The following is a 20,744-nucleotide window of genomic DNA, read 5'->3' on the forward strand; positions in this document are numbered from 1 at the left end:
GGGTCTAAAAGGACACCAAATCCTGCTAAATCTTAAACTCTGACAGCAATTAAAGCCTCATCTTCAGGCCTCATAGAAAATGTCAATCAAAACAAACTGCATTCCTGAGACACAGGGTCAGAAATTAAAGCTATTCCACAACTCAAGGTTCAGGGACTATCGCAGAAGATGTGGGTATGTGAGAGGGTAAGGGCCAATTTTGAGAGATAAGATAAGGTCAGTTTTTCTATAAATTAACCATTAATGTTAAAGGCACTCTGATGCAAGACCATCATATGCACCACTCTGTCAGATTAACAAGGTTTTCTTGAAGCATTAACCACCTCCTTAATAAAGGTTATGAAGGTTATAAAAGGTTTATGTAAGTTACATCTTATGGTCAAGATAAAAATCTTACAGATTGTTCATAAAATTTTGAAAAAAATTTAGTTGGCTTCATGCTGTTTTTATTAGGACTTACTGTTTGAAAAATTAAGTCTCTTCTCTCAAAGAATGAAGGTTTTCACCTTTTTTGGAAATTCTTTTTTTTTTTTTGAGACGGAGTCTCGCTCTGTCACCCAGGCTGGAGTGCAGTGGCCGGATCTCAGCTCACTGCAAGCTCCGCCTCCCGGGTTTATGCCATTCTCCTGCCTCAGCCTCCCGAGTAGCTGGGACTACAGGCGCCCACCACCTCGCCCGGCTAGTTTTTTTGCATTTTTTAGTAGAGACGGGGTTTCACCATGTTAGCCAGGATGGTCTCGATCTCCTGACCTCGTGATCTGCCCGTCTCAGCCTCCCAAAGTGCTGGGATTACAGGCTTGAGCCACCGCGCCCGGCCTGGAAATTCTTGAGTTATCACTTTGGTCAAATGAATGACTTATTTTACAGTGACGTGTGATATCAAGTGTTTTAAACCTTTGATATTTGACAAACATTCCAAAATCAAATGATAAATTATGTCTTTTTTCTGATCTAATTAATCCTTTAGGATATTAGGTTCCCTAAAGTCCAAAAATGACATAATTTGGCTTATTGGTATAAAAATTATACAGGAAACATTGTCAAATGTGAAATGGTGTTTAGTTTTCTTTGGGCTGTATTTGTATAATTATGTTATTGGTATGTGTTTCAAAATTATGGGAAACGCCTATGATTCTGATATGACTTAGTGTACATTATCAGTAATAATTATAATTGTTAAGTTAGATTATTATGTGCCACAGAGGTAACAAATTTCCTTGTCAACTGTGTCTTTGACTATGGCTGCCCTAAAACTTTTTGTCATCCACAGACAATTGTCTCATTTTGGTCCTCTTTAGAAGGTGGCTTTATAATCAGCTATAAAACTCTAACAGGTGCTCTTGAATATAAGTTTCTCATAACTTTGGAAATTGTGATATCAGAATAGGAGAAAAACTTTTGGGATTCATGGAGAACTGAAATGTTTATGAATATCAAGCAGAACAGAAATTAACTACATGGATTGAACTAATGGAAAACTAAAGTAATCTTTTTGACTTTTTGCTTAAAACGTTTCTCATCCTTTGTTTTGTTTCTTTAGAGTCAGAGAAATTTTTTTGAGCTATTAACAGCTTTTAACAATTTAGTACACTTCTGTGAACAAAATTTAGAACATACTTGTTTCTCTCTACCTGATTTCTCCAGGATTTGGAAACCATTTGTGAATATTCTTAACTTATGGCAATATAGTTATTTGCATAAGTGCAATAAGAATATGTCTTCATTTATAACAGAACACAATTGGAGAAACTGATTATTTTACCTAGGCTTTGACTGGAATGATGTGCTTTCCTTTAAGGAATCAAACTTGACTTATGGAGTCAATAAAAGCCCCTTGGGAAAACAGGCCTCATACCTTGTCTACACAGTCCCTGTACAGGGTTCCTGACCTGTGGTAAGTAAAGAATGTAACTTTCTGACAGGCCCAGGAGCCCCAAGTTTATCTTGGAACCTCAGAGGTAGAGAAATTCACCAACTCATAGGTATAAATCCATGGCTGGGCTTTAAAAAAGTCTTATCTGAGATTCCTTCTATGGAACAAAGTTCCATCAAAGGCAATTTCAAAGGCTATGTAAATAAATAATTATTCTTGCTGCACTGTATACAAATTGTCATTTCAAGTGTAATAAAGCAAATCAGTCCTACCATGATTTGGCTGTAGTAAAAATGGGAAACTGGAGAGAGAAAAATTATGTTTCAAAAACTATAGCACACCTGTTGTTACATTTGAGTCTTGCCTAATGTTTTCCAATTTTTATTATTGTCTATAGTTTGGGCCGAATTCTAATTTTCCTTGGCTGTAAGTCTTCAAAATCATGTTTTCATTTTTTTCCTTCTTTTACCCCCCATTTTTCCTACTTTGGAGTCACTGAAAATTAAGCTGCACTTTTGTAAAGCCCTGCAAACTGAGGCTAGACAACTTAAACTTCAGAAGAAAATAACAGCAACCTATTTACATACATAATCCACTTTCACACCTACCTACTGATGCATGCACTTCAGAATCATATGGCCTGTATCCATTTTCCAAGCTTGTTCTTTTGTTTGTTGTTGTTTTGTTCCCTTCCTCCCCCTATTTTCTCTTCATAAAACATAAGATTTCACAACCTGGTAAAAATGAACTTTCCTAATAACTCGTGACCTACCCATCGAGGAATAAACCATGCTAGCCATCAGAGATCAGACAAAAGTTGAGACCAGAGACTCATTTTCTTCTAAAAGTATTTCTACTAAATATTTCTAAACAGAAAAGGGGGGAAATATGGAAGGAAAATTAATCTGGGGGCCCCAAAATCACTAAGGTAAAGGGAAAAGTCAAACTGGGAACTGCTTAGGGTAAACTTGCCTCCCATTCTATTCAAAGCCACCCCTCTGCTCACCAAAATTAATGTATACCTGATTGCCTCCTTTGGAGAGGGTCAACAGAAACTCAAAAGAATGCATCCATTTGTCTCTTATCTACCTATGACCTGGAAGCCCCCTCCCCACTTCAAGTTGTCCCACCTGTGCTTTGAGTCCTCCTGCCTTTTCTGGACTGAAACAATATTTATCTTACACTCACTGATGTCTCATGTCTCCCTAAAATGTATAAAACCAAACTGTGTTCTGACCACCTTGGGCACCTGTCGTCAGGACCTCTGAGCCTGTGTTATGGGTGTGCGTCCTCAACCTTGGCAAAATAAACTGTCTTTTTTTTTTTTTTTTTTTTTTAGACGGAGTCGTGCTCTGTCCCCAGGCTGGAGTGAGTGGCGCAATCTGGGTTCACTGCAAGCTCCGCCTCCCGGGTAGCCTCCCCAGTAGCTGGGACTACAGGCGCCGCCACCACACCTAGCTAACTTTTTGTATTTTTAGTAGAGGCGGGGTTTCACCGTGTTAGTCACCATGGTCTCGATCTCCTGACCTCATGATCCCCCTGCCTCGGCCTCCCAAAGTGTTGGGATTACAGGCGTGAGCCACCGCGCCCAGCTGGCAAAATAAAGTTTCTAGGCCGGGTGCGGTGGCTCACCCCTGTCATCCCAGCACTTTGGGAGGCTGAGACGGGCGGATCACGAGGTCAGGAGATCTAGACCATCCTTGCTAACACAGTGAAACCCCGTCTCTACTAAAAATACAAAAAAACTAGCCGGGCGAGGTGGCGGGCGCCTGTAGTCCCAGCTACTCGGGAGGCTGAGGCAGGAGAATGGCGTAAACCCGGGAGGCGGAGCTTGCAGTGAGCTGAGATCCGGCCACCGCACTCCAGCCTGGGCCACAGAGCGAGACTCCGTCTCAAAAAAAAAAAAAAAAAAAAAAAAAACTTTCTAAATTAACTGAGACCTGTTGCAGATATTTGAGGTTTGCAATTAGAAAGTCCAGAGTTAGGCAAACCAGGTAACTCTCATGATTACTGGGGACCCAGGGTCCTCCTCCTTTTTTTTTCTTTTTTCTTTTTCTTTTCTTTTCTTTTCTTTTTTTTTTTTGAGACAGTTTCACTCTTGTTGCCCAGACTGCAGTGCAATGGCGCGATCTCGCCTCACTGCTACCGCCGCCCCCCAGGTTCAAGTGATTCTCCTGCCTCAGCCTCCCAAGTACCTGGGATTACAGGCGTGCACCACCATGCCTGGCTAATTTAGTATGTTTTTTAGTAGAGATGGGGTTTCTCCATGGTAGTCAGGCTGGTCTCAAACTTCTAACCTCAGATAATCCACCCGCCTCAGCCTCCCAAAGTGCTGGGATTACAGGCATGAGCCACTGTGCCCAGCCCTCCTTTTTTTTTTTTCTTTTCTCTGCCATCCTCATTCCATGGCTGTCATCCTTAAGACTTGTTTACAGTCGGCTGGGCGCGGTGGCTCACGCCTGTAATCCCAGCACATTGGGAGGCGGAGGCGGGCGGATCACGAGGTCAGGAGATCGAGACTATCCTGGCGAACACGGTGAAACCCCGTCTCTACTAAAAATACAAAAAAAAATTAGCTGGGCGTATGGCGGGCGCCTGTAGTCCCAGCTTCTCGGGAGGCTGAGGCAGGAGAATGGTGTGAACCCGGGAGGTGATGGAGCTTGCAGTGAGTGGAGATGGCGCCACTGCACTCCAGCCTGAGAGAGCAAGACTCCGTCTCAAAATAAAAAAGAAAAAAAAAGAGTTGTTTATAGTCCAGGATGACTGGAACTTAAGCCCTTCAGCCCTTACAGTAACTCGGAAGCAGGGGAGAGGCGAAGAAGGCTAAATATCTCCTGGCCTCTTGTCTTTCCACCTTTTCTCTCTCACTGGCTACAGCTGAGTTGCTGGCCACCCCTAGTCAGAATGGAGTCTGGGGAAGGTGGTCCCTTTTATTGGGCACATTGCCATGCTAAATAAAAGCCCTGTTCTGATCCTAACAAGGGGAGGAAGTGGTAAAATGAGATGGATAAAAACAATGTAATGAGTTTTTCATGAAATAAAACGTATTCAATTTAGAAGACTGTTCTTTGAGACTTTTCCCCTTCATCTTGTCTTAAAGTTAAAAATACGTTTCTTAAAAAATGAAATTATAATGATGGCAGACTTTTTTCTCCTCAGGTCTTTACTTGACCAAATAAAAAGTGGTTAACTCTGTTCACTTCTAATATTATGGACATTTTACTGGCCCCCTGCACTCCAAATCCAAAATTCTAGACCACTCCTGCTTTCTTTTAACTCTGAAATACTTAGAGCTGTGTCTTTCATACGGCCTGTAGACTTTGTGCTTTATGCTTGGTGGTGATTGTGTGCAGAACACGCTGCTCCTCAGTACGGCATGTTGACGTTTGAAAACATGGCAGAAGCTGGAAGGTCACTCTCACCTTCCTTCCTCTCCTTTCTCCTGATGCAGGTCATAAAACCTTGGAATGATTTTCTGAACTTTCCCTGAAGCAGGTCCTAAGCCCCTCATGTAAGAAGCGCTGCCTATATCCACAGTACCTATATCCACAGGAAAGGTACTTTCTTATCCCTGAAGACTGAAGGGTTACAGAGAAAAATCTGAACAAATAAGCCTTGCTAAATTCCCCCCGAGTTTATTCCCATCTTTATTCAACTATATCTCCCCACAACTGTCCACTCTTCATGAAACCCGGCATAGAAACACACAAGTTTAACAGCTGCTCTGGGTCTTCCTTTCCTTAGGAAGGCTCCTAGGTCATGGGAAACTGACATGCAACATCTACGCTTTGCTCTTGTTAATCTGTCTTTTATCATGGAGGCCTCAGCCATGAACCTAGGATGGGTATGGAAAAGCTATTTTTTGTTCCCTAATCTCGCATTAGGTGTCTATTGATTAATTTATCAAGTAGGCTCAGTCAAAGTGCTGATGCCCAGTGTCACAACGAAGAGCTGCCACCTCCAGGTTCTTAGGGCTTGCTTTGCAGTGAGGGAGAGAAACCCACTGAAGTCAGCATAGGTAAAGGGGTGATTGTTGCAAGGATATGGGGGAATCTTGTGGACCACTAAGAACAGAAAAAAAATATAGTCAGTTTACCTTAAAATTGGGCTTAAAAATAAAAAATAAGGAATGGAAGCTCCCCACTCTCTCACAGAATAAATAACAGCCTTTCAACCTCATTTTGCTTTTCTCTGCCAGCCAACTTTCTTTGCTACTTACATTTTTTTCTTTCCCCCGTAACTCCAGTTGGCATGAGGGCTTTAGCTCCTGTTGTATAGAGGTGTTACAGTCTCTCAGTGTTGCAATTCCAAATTCCCCAGCAATAGTTTGATTGGTTCAGCTAGGGTCAGGCTACCATCCCTGGTTCAATTAGCTGTGGCTAGCAATGGAGGCTCTAGTACAAACATGTCCTCCTAGGTGCATTCTTTCAGCAGAGCCTAGGGAGTCAGCATGTCAGGGGCGGGGTAGAAGGGGCAGATTCCATGCAGCATTTATAATACATTTCCCCTTTTCCATGAATTTCCATCTCCTGCAGCCATCCCTTCCTTGGCCTATTCCCCTTCGGGGTGGCAGATCAAAGCCCTGCACTATTATCTGCTCCGTTTCTTAAAGTGTTTCTGGCACAAAAAAAACTCTCATTGTTCTCTTCTCTAATTCAACTGACATTTCCTCAGCGGGAATGTTTTAATGGGAAAGCAATGTGGTGATGAGAGTGTAGAAGCCTCTGGGATCACCTCACCCTGTGCCCTATCTCCAAGCCATCAGCCTGGCCAGGAGCAAGAACACTGTCAGTACGAAGCCACTGTGAATGGAGTTGAAGTCAGTTTCCACCCTCCACTAGAAGAGATGGCTCTGTGCATGAGTTCCTATATCTGTGAAAGTGGAGTATTACCACTGTGGATTACATAAGATCACTGTGAGAATCAAAGGAAATAACCCAGGCTAAGGAGTTAGCCCGGTGCCTGGAACTTCAACATGCATTATTCACAACTGAGGCACAAGAGGCAAATATCAAAGCCATGGACAAGATAGTGTTAAGGGCGTGATGGCATCTGCCTGTAATCCCAGCTGCTCACGAGGCTGAAGCACAAGAATTGCTTGAACCAGGGAGGCGGAGGTTGCGGTGAACTGAGCTGAGATCATGCTACTGCGCTCCAGCCTGGGCCACCGAGTGAGACTCTGTCTCAGAAAAAAAATTTTAAAAAAGAAAGAAAAGATAATGTTAAATATTGGGGTGCCAAATAAGGACTGGAAACCAGGTGGGTGGTGTCTGAACTAATTCTGGAAGTAGGAGTCTTGGTACAATGGTTTCCACAACGTGGATTCTAAGACAGTTGATTCTGTTTGTTGAACTTTGAAGGAAGGTTTGATAATATCAGGAACTTTGCAGCACTCAGCCAATTGTGTTGTTTTCCTCTAGAATGTAAAGATTTAATGTAAACTATGTAGTAATTTTCACCTGAATAGGCCATTTTTCATTTTTGCTACATTATTTGTGATTGGGTTCTATACTCTACAACCAAAACTGTGTTCCAGAGTAACATATATCTGGGTCTGGTGACCCACGCCTGTAATTCCAACACTTTGGTGCCGCTGAGGTGGTTGGATTGCTTGAGCGCAGAAGGTCGAGGTTGCAGGGAGCTGTGTTTGCACCACTGCACTTCAGCCTGGGTGAGAGTGAGACCCAGTCTCAAACAAACAAATCAAACCCCATACACACACACACACACACATCGGATCACCCATAATCAATTTTATGATTCAATTCAAAAGAGGGTTTGTATTGAAATATCTGTTTCTCTGGAAACTTTCCGGGCATTTTACAAAATGAACATCTCATTATTGCTTAAAATATTATTAAGATAGTTCCATGTATATGAATGCCAGGCAAAATGAATCCCTATAAATTTAAGTTTGGATCTTTATGCTATGTATGCTTCCCATTTAGGTCTAAATGAGGCCTAAATATGGTGTCATTTCATATACTGCAAAGTTGGATGAGCCTAGCAATTCTTTATTAACCACTGAACTAAAAAGACAGAAAACTGGGATATGGCAAGACATCAATCATTAACAAAAACTAAAAATGATTTTTCAGCAAATATATAAAAGGATGTGGGTACCAAAATAGATAGTTTCTCTAAAGAAATACATACTTTACTTGCTTTCTTTGCTGGTAAATGCAGAACTTAAACATTAGCTCACTCTCGATTTGTTACCACAGAGGTGACTTTCTTATGGTCAAGTTACCACGATGAGTGCCCCTCAGGCATGTATCTCCCTACCCAGGACTTGCTTTTGATTTATCCACGTCACACTATGCACACATCAAAAACGCATCGACCTCTCCGCTGTAAAACAGAATGAAATCATGTCTTTTGCAGCAACATGGATGGAGCTGGAGGCCACCATCCTAAGTGAACAAACTCAGCAACAGAAAATCAAATACTGCATGTTCTCATAAGTGGGAGCTAAACGATAGGTATACATGCACATAAGAATGGGAATAACAAGACACTGGGGACTCCAAAAAGGGAGAGGGTGGGAGGGGGGTGAGGGCTGAAAAATTACCTATTGGGTACAATGTTCAATATTTGGGTGACAGGTACACCAGAAGCCCAATTCCCCACCATTACACAATATACCTATGTAACAAACAAGCACACGTACCCCCCCAATCTAAAATTAAGAAACAATCAAAAAGCACCGACTTCCTTAACTGGCAGGGAATAGTTTCAAGAATGGATTTAAACACCAAATTCCTTAATGTAGTTGCAGATTCTGCCAGTTTTGTCTCAACCTCTGGATCGGTTCCTTTTTTTTTAACTACCTTTAATTCTTAAAAAGATTGTCGCTACCACTATGCTACATACTTATTGTATCACTTATAAATGTATAACCTCTGCAAATTAGTCTCTGAATTGAAAGTATTCATTGGTAAAATGGGTATTTCTTCACCATAGGAACAGTTGGAAGTGTTTAAATACTTGAGAACTATTTTTATTACAAGCACACACAGCTTTGTGGTGGTGTTTTTGGAGACTGAGTCTCGCTTTGTTGCCCAGGCTGGAGTGCAGTAGTGCCATCTTGGCTTACTGCAACCTTCGCCTCCTGGGTTCAAGCAATTCTCCTGCCTCAGCCTCCTAAGTAGCTGGGAGTACACACTAATTTTTGTATTTTTAGTGGAGACGGCTTTTTGCTATGTTGACCAGGCTGGTCTCAAACTCCTGACCTCAGGTGATCCACCTGCCTCGGCCTCCCAAAATGCTGGGATTAGGGGTGTGAGCCACCGCGCCCCACCTGTAGTGTGTTTTTGAACGTATATGTGAAGGTTTTTTTTGTTTTGTTTTGAGACGGAGTCTCCCTCTGTCGCCAGGCTGGAGTGCAGTGGCGCGATCTCGGCTCACGGCAACCTCCGACTTCCTGGTTCAAGCCATTCTCCTGCCTCAGCCTCCATAGTAGCTGGGACTACAGGCGCCCCCACCACGCCCGGCTGTTTTGTATTTTTAGTAGAGACGGGGGTTTCACCGTGTTGTCCAGGATGGTCTCGATCTTCTGACCTCGTGATCCGCCCGCCTCGGCCTCGCAAAGTGCTGGGCCTAAGCTGTAGTTTTATGATTATGATTTATGGTTATTAGGCATTGATTTAAGGCATTTTAAAGCTTAATTCGTCAGATTCTAGAGGAAAAGAAAATTCACCAAGACAAGCCAATGCCATTGTCATAAATGGCATTTATGACTGATGCGCGGCCGGGGAAATCATTAACTGAAGATGACTTTTTTGTGGGTATCGTTGAGAACGCAGTTAGACAATCTTATTTTAGAGGTTTTACCCCATTGACAAAGCCTCAACTTTTCTTCCAAAGAACTAATTTCCATTTTATCTCCCCTACGTTTTGAACACAATATGGAAGAAGCCAGCGCCCCTTCTACGCCGGCGCTGCTGCGGCGCTGCTCCCTGCGGGACCTCCTCGCGAGACCGGGAACACCCGAGCGGTACCGACTCCGCTCCCCTAGCGCCCGCCCCAGCCGGGCGCACTTCCGCCAGCGTCCCGGACGCGCCCGCCCCGCCCCACGGACCCGAGATTCGTCGGAATTTTCCCGCGACGCCGCGGGAGCGCGCGGGGCTGCTCGCCGGGCCCCAGAATGCATTGCTGACACGTGAGCGCGCGCAGCTCCGCCGCCGAGCCACCGCGGGAAAATTCCAAAAACACTCAAAACAAAAAGCCAATACGAGGCAAAGCCAAATTTTCAAGCCACAGATCCCGGGCGGTGGCTTCCTTTCCGCCACTGCCCAAACTGCTGAAGCAGCTCCCGCGAGGACCACCCGGTAAGCGGCAGGCCGCAGAAGGCAGCGAGGGCGGAGGCTTCCCGGGGGGTCTGGCCGACACGTCAGCGGCGGGAGCGGGAGGAGGAGGCGAGGGGCGAGGGAAGGCTCGCGAGAGCGGGTGGGCGCGGCGGGCCTCGCGGTGGGCGAGAGGGGTTCCCGCCGGCGCAGGGCTGAGGCTGGGGCTGAGGCTGAGGCTGAGGCGGGAGGTGGCGGGTGGTGCCAGCCCGCGGGGCGGGGCGGGGCCGGGGCCGGGGCGGGGCAAGCCGGGGCGGGAGCCGGCGCTGGGGTCGCGCGGAAGGGAGCCCCCGGGGAGGCGGGAGCCGGGAGTTGGCGTTTTGGTGGTTTTTGTTCATTGAGCGCAGGCAGCTATGTCTTCTTCGAAGGAGAGGCGCAAAGGTGAATTTCTCCGCCTCGGACCCGTGGGAGCCGTGAAAAGCTCGCCCCTTTAGCCGGTCGCCCTCTACGGCTGGCCTCGTCCTCCCCGGCCCTCGCACCCCTGCCCCCCAGCCCGAGTCGCCGGGCGCAGGGAGGGGCGCGGTGTTACCCCTCCCGCCCTCCGCCTTTCATTCCCGGAGGGAGGCGGGTTCGCAGGGTCCAGTGTCTTCCCTTCACTTTTTGTGGACGCCAGGCCACATCTCCTTTGAAGCCCGTGAGAGATTTTTCAGGTGCTGTTTGTTGGTTGGTTTTGCTCTTTTAAATGTTTTAGGTGGGTGCGTTTACAGCTACGAACCCTCTATAATCTTACGTGTCCAGCGCAGCGAATGGGGGAAAAGATTTGGAGTTTTATAACATGGGAAATTGGGTACCAGAATCTTCAGGGAAGAGACCAAGGAGTTTTCTAGCAAAGACCTGTATGTGCCTGGACTTTTGTTCTAATCTGAAACTTGGAAAACTCCCGGGCACCTGGTTTTATTCTAACCTGTGCCCCATTTAGTGCATCTAAACTGTGATGTGATTTGACTTAGCATTTATCAAATGAGCAGAGCACTTTCGGGCCACCCAACTTCAGCTCTTTGTGGCTGTCAATCACTGTCAGTGATATGCCCTCAGACAGATCGTTTTCTTCTTACTCCCCTCCAGGGTTGTTACAAGCGATAGAATTCATACCATGTGTTGAGATCATTCATTACATAAGCTTAGATAGAAAACATGTTCATTGCGACTTTATACTTTAAACTTAAATTGATGTTTCAATGTAATGTGCTGTACCAGAGTCACCTGGAAATAAGCACTCATATACATTATTCATGTACAAGAAAGGCTGCATCAAAAAAGAATTTGTTTTCCTAGATATATCAGAGGTCTTTTTCACCATCTCACTGCCCACAGTAAAAGATCCTGCTTCTTGAGAATTGGACTTTGTATATACATTCGAATTTATTTTTGCTTTATTCGGTCATATTTTCTCTTGATTTCTTGAAAAACATTTACCAAGGCCTCAAAAGAAAAGCAGGCTCTATATTGGTATTTTTTTGTTCTGTTCTCTAATAAAAAGCATTAACTTGATTGATTGGCTGGATGTGGAAGATGTGTTGCTGCATGTATGTGCAACTGTGCATGTACATTTGAAAATAAATGATACTTTTAACCAGTTCCAGATTTCAGCTAGTAGTTCCAATAACAATTATACGAATTTCGTGTTTATGAAAACCAGCTACAGGGAGACCAGCCTGTCCAGTAGAAAGTTGGATTGATTATCTGGGCCATGGAGAGAGCCACAGGAAACTCACATGGGTGGTAGTTCCAAGTTGGTAGTGGTAGGGCCTCAAATCAGGCTGGAAATTAGCACCAAATGATTTTAAAAAGTTTTATTTGAGGCTGGGATATGTGTATTCTCTGTCTTGTTTATGGATCTTGAGTGATTGACTTAATGTGAAAGAATACAGACAGGAGAAGTACACTCAATTTTTGCAGTGTTTAATAAAAATGCAGAAGTGGAGAAGGGAAGACAATTCAGATAACAAGCAGAGCGTGGTGGCTCATGCCTGTCATCCCAGCATTTTGGGAGGCTGAGGTGGAAGGATCACTTGATCCCAGGAGTTCGAGTCCAGCTCAGGCAACAGAGAGAGAGCCCTGTCTCTACAAAAAGTTAAAAAATTAGCCGGGCATAGTGAGTGGGGCTGTGGTCTCAGCTAGTCGCGAGGCTGAGGTGGAGGATCACCTGAGTTCAGGAGGTCGAGGACACAGTGAACTGGGATTGCACCACTGCACTCCACCCTGGGCAACAGACTGAGACCGTGTCTGGAAAAAAAAAAAAATGATAATTCGGATTGGCCACCGAAGTTGGACTGGGCGCTAGCAGGCAATGGTTTTGCCTTCATTTTGAGATCGGCATCTTCTAACTCAAGTTTAATACGGGACTGAGGGCAAGAGGCCTGTATGCCTTTTATATCAGCATCACACTGTCTTGATTATGGCAGCTTTATAGTAAGTTTTGAAATCAGGTAGTATAAGTTATCTTCATTTTCAAAGTTCTTTTGGCTGTTCAGGGTTCCTTACATTTCCATATAAAGTTTAGTATCAGTTTGTCATTTTTTTCAAAAAACCGTGCTGTGATAGACTTTGTAGGAATTGCATTTAATTTTGCATATCTGTTTGGGAGGAATTGCCATCTCACCGTGAACATGGAATCTCTTTCCATTTGTTGAGATCTTTAATTTCTCTCTGCAATATTTAGTAATTTTCAGTGTACAAATTTTGCCCTTTTGTAAATTAATTTTGAAGTGTTTTTGATGGTGATGTGAATTGAATTTTTAAAATTTCATTAAAATTTTTTTATCGATAAAGCGAAAGTGTTTTTTTTTTTTGTTGTTGGTTTTTTTTTTTTTTTTTTTTTGAGACAGAGTCCCTCTGTGTTTGCCCAGGCTGGAGTGCAGTGGCATGATCTCAGCTCACTGTAATCTCCGCCTCTCAGGTTCAAGCGATTCTTCTGCCTCAGCTTCCTGAGTAGCTGGGACTACAAGCTCCTGCTAATTTTTGTATTTTTAGTAGAGACAGAGTTTCACCGTATTGGCCAGGCTGGTCTCAATCTCCTGACCTCGTGATCCTCGTGATCCGCCTGCCTCGGCCTCCCAAAGTGCTGGGATTACAGGTGTGAGTAATCCCAGCACTTTGTAATCTTTGTAACCCAGTAATCTTGCTTTCGGCGCCCGGCCGAAAGCAAGTTTATTAAGAAAGCAAAGGAATAGAGAATGGCTACTCCATAGAGCAGCCAAATTATTTTTAAAATTTCGTTATGGATTGTTGTTAGTATATAAACATACACTTGATTTATTAATCTTGTATCTTGCAACCTTCGTTGTTGAACTTGATGATTACTTCCAGTTTTTTGTGAATTAACAGAGGATTTTTTATATACGGCATCATGCCAATAAAGACAGTTTTACTTCTTTTCTTTCCATGTGGATACCTTTAATTTCTTTTTTGCCTGATTAATTTATTTTTTGCCTGGTTCGACCCTCCAGCAGTTTGCTGAATAGACATGGAGTGTATATTATTAACTTATTTCTCATCTTAGGGGGAAAACATTTAATCGTTTACTGTTAGATACGATATTAACTGTAAGTTTTTCATAAATGCACTTTATCAGGTTGAAGGATTTTCCTTTTATTACTAGATTGTTGAGAATTTTATATATATTTTCCTTTTATATACTAGATTGTTGAGAATTCTTATGAACGAATGTTAGAAATGTTGCTTTTCTGCATCTATTGAGATGACTGGTTTTATTCCTTTATCAATATGATTTATTAACTGATTTGTGTATTCATACTAACCTTGCATTCTAAATCCCATTTGGTCATGTTATATAACCCTTTTTACGTATTGCTGGATTTGGTTTAGTAATATTTTGTTTAGGATTTTTGTATTATGTTCATGAGTAATATTAGTAATATTTTGTCTTGCGATGTCTTTGTCTGGCTTTGGTATTACCGTTAATACTGGCATCTTAGAATGAGTTGGGAAGTGTTACCTCCTATTTTTTCAGAATTTGTGAAGGATTGGTATTTTTTTGTTTAAATATTTGATAGAATTCACTCACAAAGTCATCAGTTTGTGGATTTTTTTTTTTTTTTTTTGAGATGGAGTCTCGCTCTGTCGCCCAGGCTGGAGTGCAGTGGTGCAATCTCAGCTCACTGCAAGCTCCGCCTCATGGGTTCATGCCATTCTCCTGCCTCAGCCTCCTGAGTAGCTGGGACTACAGGCGCCGCCATCACGCCCCGGCTAATTTTTTGTATTTTTAGTGGAGACGGAGTTTCACCGTGTTAGCCAGGATGGTCTCGATCTCCTGACCTCGTGATCCGCCCGCCCCAGCCTCCCAAAGTGCTGGGATTACAGGCTTGAGCCACCGCGCCCAGCCGTGGATATTTCTTTATAGTGAAATTTAAAATTACAAATTCAGTTTCTCCAGTGCACGCGTGCATGTGACTCCTCCAGTGCAGGTTGTCGTACACGCGCGTGGCCGTGACTCCTCCAGAGCGAGCTTGTGCACGTGTGCGCACGCCGCCTCCAACGCCAGCTCCCACGCACTTTCTCCAGCACTGGTTCCCATGTACACACGTGACGCTTCTCCAGTGCTGAGCTCCCATAGTGTGTGCGGGCTTTTAATTAAGCGCCCACTCCTGGTGAGTGTGCTTTGCCAGCGCTAGCTCCCTGGGGTGTGCCGCTTCCCCAGCGCTGGCTCCCGGGCGTGGTGCCGCCCCAGCACCTGTTCCCAGGCGCGTGCACATCTCCAGCGCTGGGTCCTTGGCATATGTGCTTCTGCAGCGCCGGCTTCTGTGGTGTGCATCTTCCCCAGTAGAGGCTCTTGTAGTGCGCTGTGATCAGCTGCACCCAGTAGTCAGCTGTGTGCCTCGGCATCCCCTTCAAGCAATTTTGTAGCTGAGTCTCTGGTGGGACACCTCCCTGTGAACACCTTTTCCTGGCGCCCTAGAGGATGGATTTCTGGCAGGTTACCAAAGGTGGTTTTCTAGCAAGTTGTGCTGGTGCAGCACCCACAGAGACATCTCTCCTATTCAGTGAACCATGGCTGTGCTCCCTCCAAAAAGTTCTTGATCCCATTTCTGGAAAGAAGTGGGTATTTTTCCTTAGGGCACCCACCTCAGCCCTAGGGGCAGTGGCTTCTTCTTATATCTGCTATTCCTCTGTTTTGTAGAATTCTGTTTACTTCTGACTAGCCAACACCTTGTTATTCCAGTCCTGTTACAGTGAATAGTTCTTGACTGGACATGGTGACTTATGCCTGTAATCCCAGCACTTTGCCAGGCCGTAGGGCTTGGGAGGATTACTTGAGACTGGGAGTTTGAGACAAACTTGAGCAACATAGCAAAACCCCTGTTCTACAGAAAACACAAAATTATCTGGGGGTGGTGGTGTGTGCTTGCCTGTAGTTCCACCTACTATGGAGGCTGATGTGGGAGGATCGTTGAGCCCAGGGGGTCGAGGCTGCTTGGAGCCATGATTATATCACTGCATTCCAGCCTAAGCAAGAGTGAGATCCTCTCTCTAACAAGAAAAACATGACAACAACAGCAATAACTCTTTATAGTTGACTTTCTTTATTCAAATTATTATGCAGTTTCTTTCTACTGACTGGACCCAGACCGATTTATCACCTTTGCTCTGACATTCCTCAATAAATCACGAGTGGTGAGAGTATTTAGTCTCTTCATTTTCTTGAATTGTGAAAGTTAATCCTAAGGTTACTCCCACTTCCACGTAACAAAAGACACGTTTGTGTGAGAGCGTGTCAGGCTTTTATGAAGTGATGAAACTGCCTTTCTATTCCTTTGCAAATTAGAAACAGTATAGATTATCCTGGAAAGTGGGGTCAGGGATTAGGAGGGGAGGAGAAGAGGACAGGATTAGAACTGTGGTCGGCCTTACGGCATCCAGTGGAGGATTCCCAGATGACCTGACTAGATGTGACTATACTTCTCATTATCTTTCACCCTGTTTTTCATTTTTCAGATTGCTGGGACTTGTGTTTTCATTTTCCTCTAGAGCCCCAATGACGCTTTTGTAATTCAGAAACATTTTATGTATGATATAAACATTTTATGTACATTTAGCTATTTTAGTGGAATCTGAGGTCTGTTACTCTGGTGACTACCCATAAGACAGTTTGAGGCTGCTGTTTTTCACACACACACACACACACACACACACACACACACAGATTCAGAGGCGACTTTATTTAAACACTATGAATTTGGCTGGGTGCAGTGCTATGCACCTGTAGTCCCAACTATTTGGAAGGCTGAGGCTGGTAGATTGTGAGTTCGAATCTATCCTGGGCAAAATTATGAGACCCTATCTCTGGGGAAAAAAAAAAGTGGGGGGCTGTGACTTTGTCTGTGATTCCTTCTTTTCCTGGGTCAGTTCAAAGGTATGGAATTGCCAGGCACTTTTGTTTCTTTTATAAGATTTTAGAGGTGCCATTTACCTTAGTGACTTCCAACACCCTCCTATGGGGCTGGTTCCTTTTTGTTGTTGTCATTTTGTTTTTGTTGGTGGTGGTGGTTTATTTAAAGCGATCACATTATAAAGCCTCATACTTAGCCTAATCCTGTTTTTGTAATTGTGCTTGTACATTCAATTGCAGTACTCAATAGATTTCCTTGTTAACTCCTGATTTTTTTTTTTTTTTTTTTTTGAAACAGAGTCTCGCTCTGTCTCCCAGGCTGGACTGCAGTGGCACGATCTTGGCTCACTGCAAGCTCCGCCTCCTGGGTTCACGCCATTCTCCTGCCTCAGCCTCCTGAGTAGCTGGTACTACAGGCGCCCACCACCACGCCTAGCTAATTTTTTGTATTTTTAGTAGAGACGGGATTTCACCGTGTTAGCCAGGATGGTCTCGATCTCCTGACCTCGTGATCCACCTGCCTCGGCCTCCCAAAGTGCTGGGATTACAGGCATGAGCCACCACGCCTGGCCAACTCCTTATTTATTGATTACCATTTGTGGTTATGCATAATGACTTTGCCTCTGTCCTTGTGCACTGCAGTTCATATTATTGCCATATGTATATATGCCTGTTTCCACAACTCTTAGCCAACTTCTTTAGGGTATATTCTTTTTTATATATAACTGCATTGATGTTTGTTGAGTGCCAGCATCCTTTTCTCCCTTCTCTGTCATAACATACCCTAGATTTTCTTTTAGGAGTCACGATTGTATGCGCTCTGGGGATCACTGATATTACCTCTAGCTCCTGAGGGTGGACTTTGATTGGTTTAAGGAGTCCTGGGGGTGGTCTTTGATTGGTTTAAGGAGTCCTGGGAGTGAACTTTGATTGGTTTAAGGAGTCTGTTTTGTTGATTTGTCACAGTCATGGGTTAGAGTTGGGCATAAGCTCAAGCAAGTCTAGTCTGAATATATCTGAGGTCCGTCTCTTACTTGGAATGCTGGAAAAGAAGTATGTACTCTATTTTTGGGTGGTATGGATGTGATGAGACTTCTGTAATGGCTAAAGCTGTTTTGCTATCATGACGGAAGCAGGATGGAGAGAGAGATCAACTGTGAAGTCTGCCCTGTTTCTGGACTTGCCAGTTTCTTGAGCCAACAAATTCTTCCCCCTTTTCTTTTCTCTTTTGAGACAGGGTCTTGGCCTGTCAACCAGGAGTGCAGTGGCATGATCATAGCTCACTACAGCCTCAAACTCCTGGGCTCCAGCAATCATCCCACCTCAGCCACCTGAGTAACTAGGACTACAGGTGTGCACCACAGTGTCTGGCTAATTAATTATTATTATTATTGTAGACACAGGGGCATGCTGTGTTGCCTAGGCTGGTCTTGAACTCCCGGCCTCAAGCTGTCCTCCTGCTTGGGCCTCCAAAAGTGCTGTGATGAGAGGTGTGAGCCACCATGCCTGGCCTCCTGTTATTGTTTTAGCTGGTTTTGCTTGGTGCAGCAGGGACATTTAATGCTTACTAAATATTTATATCTTCCCTCACATTTCCCAGTCCATTTGCAGCTAGGTAGGGCATTGTGATCGTTCTAGCCAATAGATTTTAAGCAGGTTACTTCCAGGTAGAAGCATTTAGTAGCAGATTCCTGACCTAGCTATCTCTCCTTTTTGCAGTGGTGATTATGGAGGCTAGGTGTTGAGATGTCTGAGCACCTGTCATGCTGGATCCATGAGTGACTGTGGAGTAGAACACCGGCCCCACCCCACAAACACGTATGTCCCACGTAACATATTGGACATATAGTATGAGAAAAAAGTTACTACATCGTAACTTAGCTTATCTTGATGAATAGAGTTAGGTTTTCAATTACTAGAAACCAAAGGCATCCTAGGTGATATAGTATAATTTTGTAATTCTTAGTGTGTATTTGGTGATTTACAATATAAGCAGATTATACATTGTAATTGATTAGTAAGACACTTGTCTGAAGGAATCAGTTATATTTAGCCCTAGCTTTCTGAATTTGGTGTACCCAAACATGACCTTGTCCAACATCGATTGTAATGATTCCTTCGCCTGTCTACCCGTACATAGCAAAGGTTATAATAAAACACTATATAAAACATAGATTTGTACAAATGATATCGAATTGCTGCTTTTGCTTGAAGCTGTTAGCTAGGAATTTCTAATCATAGGCTGTAAGAGTGAGTAACCCTGTATTAGTGGTATAACAGCATGCATTTTGTTTATGAAGTAGTATTTTCTGCAGTATTTGGCACCCAAAAGATGTTTCTGATTCTGACTAGTACCATTCAACTTTTTAGTCATTATGCTAAAAAATTGTCAAAGCTAGTGAAAGTTTTGCTTGATGATAAGTATTTTGATTAGTGGTGACTTTTTGAAACTATGCAGCCAGTTTTAGGAGTAACGTGCAAATATTTTTATATGAGATGGTATAATATGATTGACTTTATTTTATCTTAAAATCAATTTTGTTATAGTCTGAAGTTGTAAGGAAGAAAAGTGCAATACAAGCATCTTTTTCGTTGTTAGAGATGCATCTCACTGTGTCCCCCAGGCTGGAGTGCAGGAGTGCAGTCATAACTCGTTGCAGTCTTGACTTCCTGGGCTCGAGTGATCCCCCCACCTGAGCCTCCCAAGTGACTGGGACTACAGGCATGAGGCAGGCACTGTGCCTGCCATTAAAGATGTCTCGACTTTTGGTAGTGACATTCCTTTGAAGGTGTTAAAAGCTAGAAATGTGTTTTGTCATGTCAGAGTTCCCGGTGTCTTTATTGAGTTCTACACGCATGTGCTGTACTTGCCTAATGCTTGCCTACAATTGTACTACGTCTTTTTGGTTTTCAAATAATTTAAGTATAGGCCGGATGTGGTGGCTCCCGCCTATACTCGCAGCACTTCGGGAGGCTGAGGCAGGTGGATCAGTCGAGTCCAGGTGGTCAAGGATGCAGGTCAGCTGGGCAAGGTGGCTCCTGCCTGTAATCCCAGGACTGTGGGAGGCCAAAGCGGGTGGATCACTTGAGGTGAGGAGTTCGACACCAGTCTGTCTGGCCAACATGGTGAAACCTGTCTCTAATAAAAATACAAAAATAATTAGCCTGTTATGATGGTGCGTGCCTATAATCCCAGCTGCTTGGGAGGCAGAGGTACGAGAATCGCTTGAACTCGGGAGGCAGAGGTTGCAGTGAGCTGAGATTGGGCCATTGCGTGCACACACACACACACACACACACACACACACACACACACACGAGCCGTTGTTTCATTTAAAAATAACTAAGTTTTTAAATTTAAAGCTGAAGTTGTTTAATTTAAAAATAATTTGAGTTTTTAAAAAAGTATCTATTTTTGAGGCAAAATGGTGAAAATAGGACAAGTGTTTGAAAATATTCTGGTACTTGATCAGAACCACTTTAGGCTATGTTGTTTTGTGGCCAAAGTGGCTGTGACAAAATGACTACGTAGCATTTTTAAAACATTGTTACTGAGGTATTACTGATGAACATGAATGGATTAATATTGTCATCGTGGGAGTGGTTTGTTATAAAAGCGAGTTTGGCCCTCTGGTGCTCTGTCACTGTGTGATGCCTTCCATCGTGATGTGACCCCTCAGTCTTAGACTTCCCGGCCTCCAGAACTGGGAACTGATACATTTCTGTTTGTAAATCACGGAGTCTCACCTGTTCTCCTATGGCAGCACAGAACAGACTGAGACAGGCAGTTGGGCAACTCCAAGTCTGAGTTCCCTACCAGCAGCAACTGGCAGGGATGAAATCCTGACTGTCTCCTTTGCAGTCAAATGCTCTACCACTGAGCTATACCCCCTGGCTGTCTTCTTTGGACAGTGCTGTTTTTGAGTTGCCACAAGCCTGTCTAATCGCTTTACTCATTTAACTTATCTGTTGTGGACATTCGAATGTATGACCTTCGTCTAAAGTAATTTACTAAGTTTTGAATAATTTTGAAATGCATTCAGTTGTTAAACTAACACCGGGCACGGTGGCTCAAGCCTGTAATCCCAGCACTTTGGGAGGCCGAGGCGGGCGGATCACGAGGTCAGGAGATCGAGACCATCCTGGCTAACACGGTGAAACCCCGTCTCTACTAAAA

The 20,744-nt window shown here is 43.9% G+C and overlaps 1 protein-coding gene across 5 annotated transcripts in view; it reads left to right on the forward strand.

Annotated features, from left to right (window-relative positions):
* Nucleotides 1-10,020: 10,020 nt before the first annotated feature.
* Nucleotides 10,021-20,744, forward strand: part of FANCC (FA complementation group C) — a 217,563-nt gene continuing 206,839 nt past the window's right edge. For 3 of the 5 annotated variants that reach the window (XM_010372004.2, XM_030919736.1, XM_030919737.1), the window contains exon 1: nucleotides 10,021-10,203. The gene's annotated coding sequence lies outside the window, so the exon portion shown is untranslated. Of the gene's footprint in view, nucleotides 10,204-10,500; nucleotides 10,600-18,286; nucleotides 18,386-20,744 lie in introns of those variants that run through there. The other 2 variants (XM_030919731.1, XM_030919732.1) reach the window with 2 other exon arrangements.

The sequence above is a fragment of the Rhinopithecus roxellana genome, chromosome 16 (genome assembly GCF_007565055.1).
Source record: "Rhinopithecus roxellana isolate Shanxi Qingling chromosome 16, ASM756505v1, whole genome shotgun sequence".
In the NCBI taxonomy this organism is placed as follows: Eukaryota; Metazoa; Chordata; class Mammalia; order Primates; family Cercopithecidae; genus Rhinopithecus; species Rhinopithecus roxellana.